Consider the following 7,679-nt stretch of genomic DNA (forward strand, 5'->3'; position numbering starts at 1 on the left):
TGCATTAGTGCTGAAAGATACCAACACCTCATTTTAAAACTCATTCCAATCCTTATACTCATAATATTGTAAGTTATTCTACAATTTGAGAGTTCTCAAAATTAAAAAAGTAGCATCTACCCATAATCAGCATTATCGCTTTTTATTGTTTGAGAACTCCGAAAACTCCTTTCAATAATATTTTCTAAGCTAAGATGGCAGGGAACTGGAAATTCCATATTTCCATATCACTCGACTGTTCGCTGGCCTTAACCCATGATCGTACCCATGCGGAGCCATGCGCTGCGCTGAACGCGTGACGGAATTCGAAACAATACTCCATCAAACTCTGCCTGTTTTATTTTATTGCCTTAACTGTCAAATGTGACCTTACTGCCCGCTGTTTTACTAGCCAGTGCTTACGATACAGAAGAAGGAATGTGAAATGCGAATATTCCTGGTTATTAGTCAAAATGTTGCTTTAGAATGTAGATGTCGGTTCAGTCATCGTTTTGGTGTGTTGGAAGATTTTTATCCATTCTGAAAATGTATTTATATATATCCTGGGACAGCTCACACACGGTTATCTAATCCCAAGCTAAGCAGAGCTTGTGTTATGGTAAGCAGACAACTGATAAACTTACTTATATATTTCTAAATACATACATATTATTATAGATAAATTACACCCAGACACCAGAACAAATGATCATGCTAATCACACAACATTTGTCCTGGGCGGTTTTTTGTAGCATTATATTAGCAGCGTGCAAATTTTAATGTCTGCTTATGATGGCTTCTTTCTTTTAGAGAAAAAATGACTACCTAGGGTTGCCGAATCAAGAATCTTATATTTCATACCTCACTATCCCCACAAGGCTTTCCTTCATTCACGATCAAGGGTCTTTAGGAATGCTTAATAATGGACACTTAAATCTTGTTTCTGTTTAGTTATGTAGATTCCTATTACAGCTTCATAATAAACGTCTGATAGTTGTTGTTTTACACTGTAGATAATTTGATATGTTCCTTCTTTGAATCAAGGTATGTAGGTAGGTAGATACTACGACTCCGTTGAACTACATAAGCAAAGTCGGTGCGGTATAAACTTGTAATTTATTTGGATCATCCGCAGAAAGGATTGTCCGTAACGTCGACTTACAATAATAAGTATCTAATAACATTGAGGCTTTATTGACCGTAGCATTTTGGTAACGATGTATGGGAATAAAAATAATAAAATCCACATAAAAGAGGTAAGTCTCTGCTTGTTTTTCCAGCATCCTGCATCATCACAAAGGAATTTAAAATACTGGCGCCAGTTGACGACCTTGCGGCAAAAAACAGTTTTCATTTTATTTTTATAATTTGCGTGAATAATGTTATTGATTTAGAAACTATAATAAATTGCCTTTTTTATAGTTGTCTGCTATTTTAAGTCAATATACATGTAAGGCTTTTTTTGCACCAATTATTTTCTGTTCTGTCACGAACGGCGTTTATAAATTATTGACAGTGACGCCATAGTTCACACTAATAACTAAAAAATGTATCCTGAACGCTTGTTTAACTATTAAGTCTAAAAACTTAACGCGTATAATTTTGTCAGCTACAAATTTTATTCAAACAGTAGAAATAATAAAAAAAAAACAATAAATAAATATAAAACATATTGCTTAAGCCGTACCAGCGCCACCTAGTAAAGATTTACGAAACTAAATGAATAATGTAAGGGAACAACCCTGACGAGCACTGCTTTCTGAACTACAGTTACAGTTCACACAATTTTGTATAGATGGCGGAACGAGCGCACTTAAGCGCCATCTATTGGTGTCAATTTAAATTATATCAACACCGCCATTCCTCTGTTATAGTAGTCTTTATTCTGATAATAGATGTCATTGCATGTCGCAAAATTAAAATAACTTTCTTTTAATAAATTAGGAAGGTATTTTATTTTTTACTTGTCGTAGTTTTATTGAAGCTATAATAATAGTAAGCATAATAAGTTAGTAAATTAAACTTTATTAATAGGCTGTAGTCCCAAAGTAACATTGTAAAATCGTAGTAAAGCATTCTACTATTTAATTATAACTTTTTCTTCTCTTTCAAACATACACACTGCACTAACTACTATATATAACACTTGATTATTATTACACTCACAAAAATGTTTAATGAGTATTTTACTTCAAATTATAGAGCTGACCATAATTTATTTCATTAAAATTTTATTACAACTTTGATGTTACCTGAAGTTCGTATGATGTTACCTTTAATTGAAGAACACCCTGTTCTTCAATTAATGAAATCCCATTGAAATAATTTAATGCTTATATTTTTCAAAAAAGTTTCGCAGAAACTGACTAAAAAAAATATATAAAATGCAAGAATAATACTTGAGTTCCCAACTCAAAAAGGTATGCCCCGGGTGAGGATCGAACTCACGACCTTAAGATTATGAGACTTACGCGCTGCCTACTGCGCTACCGAGGCCGGTGATGTAACTGATAAAATAAGCATTCTTTATGTACAGTTTATGTAGTAAAACTATTAATTATTGCTTATTACTGGACAGCACTTGTTTTGTCTACGTGTCTAATTATAAATTTACAACCTGAATACTTTCATTCATTTTTTTTCGTTATTACATCGCGCGGTCCACTTTTTTTGACAAGACACTCGGACACAACTTAGAAATATTTTAGCCATAGGTATATACTATATGACTAAAATCTAAAATAACAATGGTACCTATTTTGTCAATTACTTTGGTCCCACCACAAAATTTTAACAGAATGTTCTCACAAAGGTATATTTTACCATTTTTCTATGTAATCTTAAAAAATTCCAGAATAATTTTCTCATAAAAGTTCCATCATTTTTCCACTCAATATCAAACTAGCCAAGCTATGTCTATATTCTATCTTTATCCCATCGAGATCCAGGGGGACTGGGATTGTAATGAAAATATTAAAAGTTGGATGTTCGCCGTCCGTCTGTCCACGACTCCACGTCCAACTGTCCCATGGCTATTCCCAAAATAGCTGTTGGACAGGGAAATGTATGAAGCAGTAAGCGGTGTTCATTATTTAAAACTTGTATTGAATAGCAATGCAATAAAATGATCGTGCGTATTAAAGCTAGTAGGCTCGAATGTTTTAATTGCCTGACATAGATCGGGGTATTAAATTGTTTTTTTTTTGTTTTGTAGTAACATAGTTAGTAATTTTGATCGAATATGACAACAAAAAAGGAGTAGATAGTTAAGTTCAGCATATCAATAAATTAAATGTCGTGGTAGACTTGAGATTATATGTATGGATTTGTATTCACGAGCTGCAGGTTCGACTTCTAAGTAGGCAAGTACCAACGCGAGTTTATCTGATTATATACATATAATTTCTTAAAAATCATAAAGAAACCTGGATACTAGATATTGGCATCGGATATGGCTAACTCTCAGTGAGCTAGCTTCGTCATTTTTGGATCCTCATAACTTGGGTTTGTATTATGCTAGATCAAATGAAAAAATGGAAAATGTTATTAATAGCCCTCCTCCAAATTCTTATTTTTGTTATGCCCGACAGGGCCCACAATGCTCTAAACTAATGTATCTTGTGTACCTACCACCTAAGTTCACATTGTGGAATGCAATAAACGTATTGAGTATTGAGTATTGAGTATCAACAAAATTTTGGCCGTACGTTACTACAAGAACTATTGTACAACACAAAAGTAATGAACAGTGAATTAATTTTTCACCATACGCCTATGTGAATGTGGCGAAATGGCGAAGCCACATATTTTGACTAAGGTGTAGAGTTTGTGGAGTTAGGCCTTGTAGAGTTAGGGCGTGTAATGTTAGAATCTTGGCTCTACATGAGATCTGATAACTTTTAGGCAGTGCGAGTCTTGGCAACTTTTTACATAAAAATGTTTTTGGTGGGATTATAATAATGCCAAAAATATTATTCAGACGTCTCTACAGCTTTATGTATTCCGCGATGTCTCTAAATTATGTTTTCAGTTGTTTCATAGTTTTGATTGAATCATCTGTGCTACAACTCTGTTATTTCTGTTAGTAAATGTTATGTTACCATTTCTTACATCCAAATAATGAATAGGTTCTGAGGCACCTAAAATAATGATTTTTTTTAATTTGGTACACCCGAGAAATAAGGCTAGATATACATCAGGTATCTAAGAGATATCAAAGAGAATATGATGTAAAAAAAAATTTTTTTTTTTCCTATAATACCGTTCAAGAGAAAATCCTACATTGACGAATGGAACTCGAGAATATTTTTACGCTCATCCGCCATGACAGCCTAAATCGCTGTTTAAAAACTTTTACTGCCAAACTTTTCCTAATCGACACCTAAAATGTCATTATTTTCAACAAATCCTCCCTGGAGTGATGAATTTTACCTCGTTTTTGAAGTTGGTAACCCCTTCCTGGTTGAATATTTAAAAAGTCGTTGGTAACATTTTAATTGGGCAATCCTGGCAGGATTAAATTATCAAGACACCTAGTTAAGGCGCCTACAAACTTAATGAATTCAACAGGAATTAACCGCCGCGTGGGTTGCGCTTCCGCGGGCCGGTGCCGTTCGGATTACGAGACTTTACAACTTAAATACACTAGCTGGTTTAGAAAAACATAAAGCACCTTTTTACGGGTCTCATTGTTTTGATGTAAGCTTTCGTAAAGCATATACAGCTTTTCGTATTTCTACATAATTTGTTATTTTGCTTTTGGCGGCTGTAGATTCAAAGTTTCCGTTTTCGTCCTGACATGACAAATTTTTAATGACCGAATGCTATCATGACGTCTTTTACATACAAATCGATTTCATTTAAATAAATACGGCTTCCTATGAATACCAAAATAATTAAATAATCCTCGCGTAACTCCTAATATGTACAAACACCGTCACCGCGTACCTTACAAAGAGCTTTTTTAATTCACAACCAACCAATTCCTAAGCGAACGTAAAATGTTTACTCTGCCAAAAGAGGGGGACATTTAAACTTTATTTTTTGGACTCTTTTGTGACTTAATTTTTTTACGGAGGTCCTCAAGAGACCGATGTTGGATTTGAAACGCGACGGAGTTTAAAACTTCTTAGAGTTCGTTAAAAAAGACGTTTTTACAATGGGTTAGGAAAATTTTCGGGTGGATGAATAATTTTACGGTCCCCTTACGGCGTCTCTTTGTTTATTTTGTGAAAGATCAGAGATTAATCGTGTTGTGACTTATGTGTAGGTTGTGATTGTCATTTCAATTAGTGTATATTACAATGCGCATGGAATTTCACTATTTTGGACTTAGTAAATAATATCAAATATGCAATTGAAACAAAATAATGCATTACCTACTTTTTAACATTGATTATTGTATTCATAAACCATTTTTCAGATTCTCTGATTACGACAAATTAAAACTATGACGATGATTAAATAACATTGAATAAATGCATAACAGGAGATCATTGTACCTACTGCAGTCTTTTATACTGAAACTTTGTATTTCACAATAAACACAAAAACAAAAATAAAACAATTATCCCGACAGACGTAAATTTCTTGAGGATGACGTAAACTTCGAGTCCCCTACTACGCGACAATATTTCGTTTGTAACATTAAAATTTATCACTAGCGCGAGAGTTTACGCGAAAGCCCGGTGATAAAATAAAATGACAGTTGTTTAGTACAGGCCCGGGAATATTGTTGGTATACTAGGTAGAAATTGAAAGGTATGGGGCGCTTGAGACCTGTTTTATTTATGCCAGAAAATGGCTTTTGGATTGGCACGAGTAGTAGGGGTAACTGTCATTGTACTCCTTTATTGTACGTCTTAAGAATTTAAAAGAAGCTCCATATCGTACTGTGTACTATAATGGTACTAATATAAAGGTGACCTGGCATAGGTATCTTTAATATGTATTAAACAATTTTATGCTATCGTATTTTGCCCCTAATGCGTGGGACAAACCCTCTCCAAATACTTTAACATGTGTTCATGGTTTGTGATAAAATCAATCTGCAAATTAAGTATTATAACAATTCTTTTTTAGTTGGTCTTTGAAATTGTTATCGGTTTTAACAAAAAACATTTGACCACAGCACACCTTTTCTCATTTAACTTAAAAAAAAATAAACCGGCGTAGCGACAATTAACATAATAATGATAATATGTCCAGAATACTTAAATCACGTCTCGTCACATTGGGAGTTACCCATAGCTAAATTCAATTTACCTCACCTGCACTAAATTTAACAGGTCCATTCTAAATTTACAACTAATTTCGTCGCCACGTTCAATAAGCATTAACTTCTACGTTCACGGGGGATGAAAATTTTATGAAATCAACGTTTGTGTGAGTTTATAGAATCAAGACCAGTATAAAAGCAATTGGTAAGTTCTAGGTAATTCTAGAACAATCTGTGGTTTTCTACTGTTGTTCATTAGAACAAAACACTGTTGCGAGTTAAATATTGTAACTAAATACAATCAGAATATTTTATGTAGGTAAGTCTAATATCTATCTGCACCTCGCTAATTTTCTAATTTCTCAACTTTGCAACTAGGCACTAGGATTAACATAAATAATAAAACAACTACAAATGTAATTAAACGATACTAATAACAATAAGTATTATAGAAAGATTAGCTGCATCCTGTTTAAATTTAACCTACAACTGCCAAAAAAGTGATAAAAATTCCGTAAAAATCATTGTATATCGATAAAAAAGCATTATAAGTCAAATATTATAAAAATAACATTCGATTGATCATGAGAGCCTGAAATATAGTAATGTTTTCTCATTTATCGACCGAAATTTCGCCAAACTTTACCGTAAACTCAAATAATTAACACAAAATTTGTTCCTTCTCCGAGAGTCCTTTCCGAGCGTAAATAAAATCCAATCGTACGTAAGTACTAGAGTCATCACCAAAATTGTTCCAAACACCATCCTCATACATTTTATGTGTACAAGTACATAAACGATACATAAGTTAAGATTTTACTGTCGAACACAACATAAAGGGGTTGGCACTGGCTTTATGCTGCCGGGGTAAGCAGTAAACATGGTCAGGTCCGTTTTATATCCCGTTGGAAATAATAGCACATAAAACTTGTGTGAAAAACACTAGTTACGGACTTGCGAGATGAACGGACGAAATGTAGAGTTGGCAAAATAGTTAGTTATTAAGCCATCTTTGAAATTTTTCCTATGTCGTATGCTGTGACAGGGAAAATATCGTGTTTTTTTTTGTTAGATTTCCTTTTCAGTAAAAATAAAATAAAAAAAGACTGCTATGAAATAGTAGAGCGGGAAGCTGACACCTTAGGTTTACATGTAGGCTACATTTATCCGACTGCTTCAAATGAGGGTGTTTTTGCAGCTATAGCTCAACTCAACTAAAGGCGGGCGAAACCGCAACCAACAGCTGCTTTATAATAAAACTCAGTTAATTCAATAGTTAAAATCAGCACTTGTTGTGCTCATTCTTGTTAAAGAATTAACCATGCGTCAATTTCTTTTGTTTTCTCGTTTTTACGTGCCTTAAAAAGCTGCACCTTAAAATATTTTGCACATGAAAGTACACGATATTGTTTGAAATTGTTAATTGTGCAAGTTTTTTGAGGATCAAAATTCCTATCACTGTTATTCCAATGTCTTTCTTTGC

At 33.7% G+C, this 7,679-nt stretch overlaps 1 non-coding gene across 1 annotated transcript; it reads right to left on the reverse strand.

Moving 5' to 3' along the window:
* Positions 1-2,402: 2,402 nt before the first annotated feature.
* On the reverse strand, positions 2,403-2,475 carry Trnam-cau. Its single transcript has one exon. It is a non-coding gene; the product is annotated as a tRNA-Met (tRNA).
* Between the last annotated feature and the right edge of the window lie 5,204 nt (positions 2,476-7,679).

This window comes from Trichoplusia ni, chromosome 10, assembly GCF_003590095.1.
Source record: "Trichoplusia ni isolate ovarian cell line Hi5 chromosome 10, tn1, whole genome shotgun sequence".
Taxonomy (NCBI): Eukaryota; Metazoa; Arthropoda; class Insecta; order Lepidoptera; family Noctuidae; genus Trichoplusia; species Trichoplusia ni.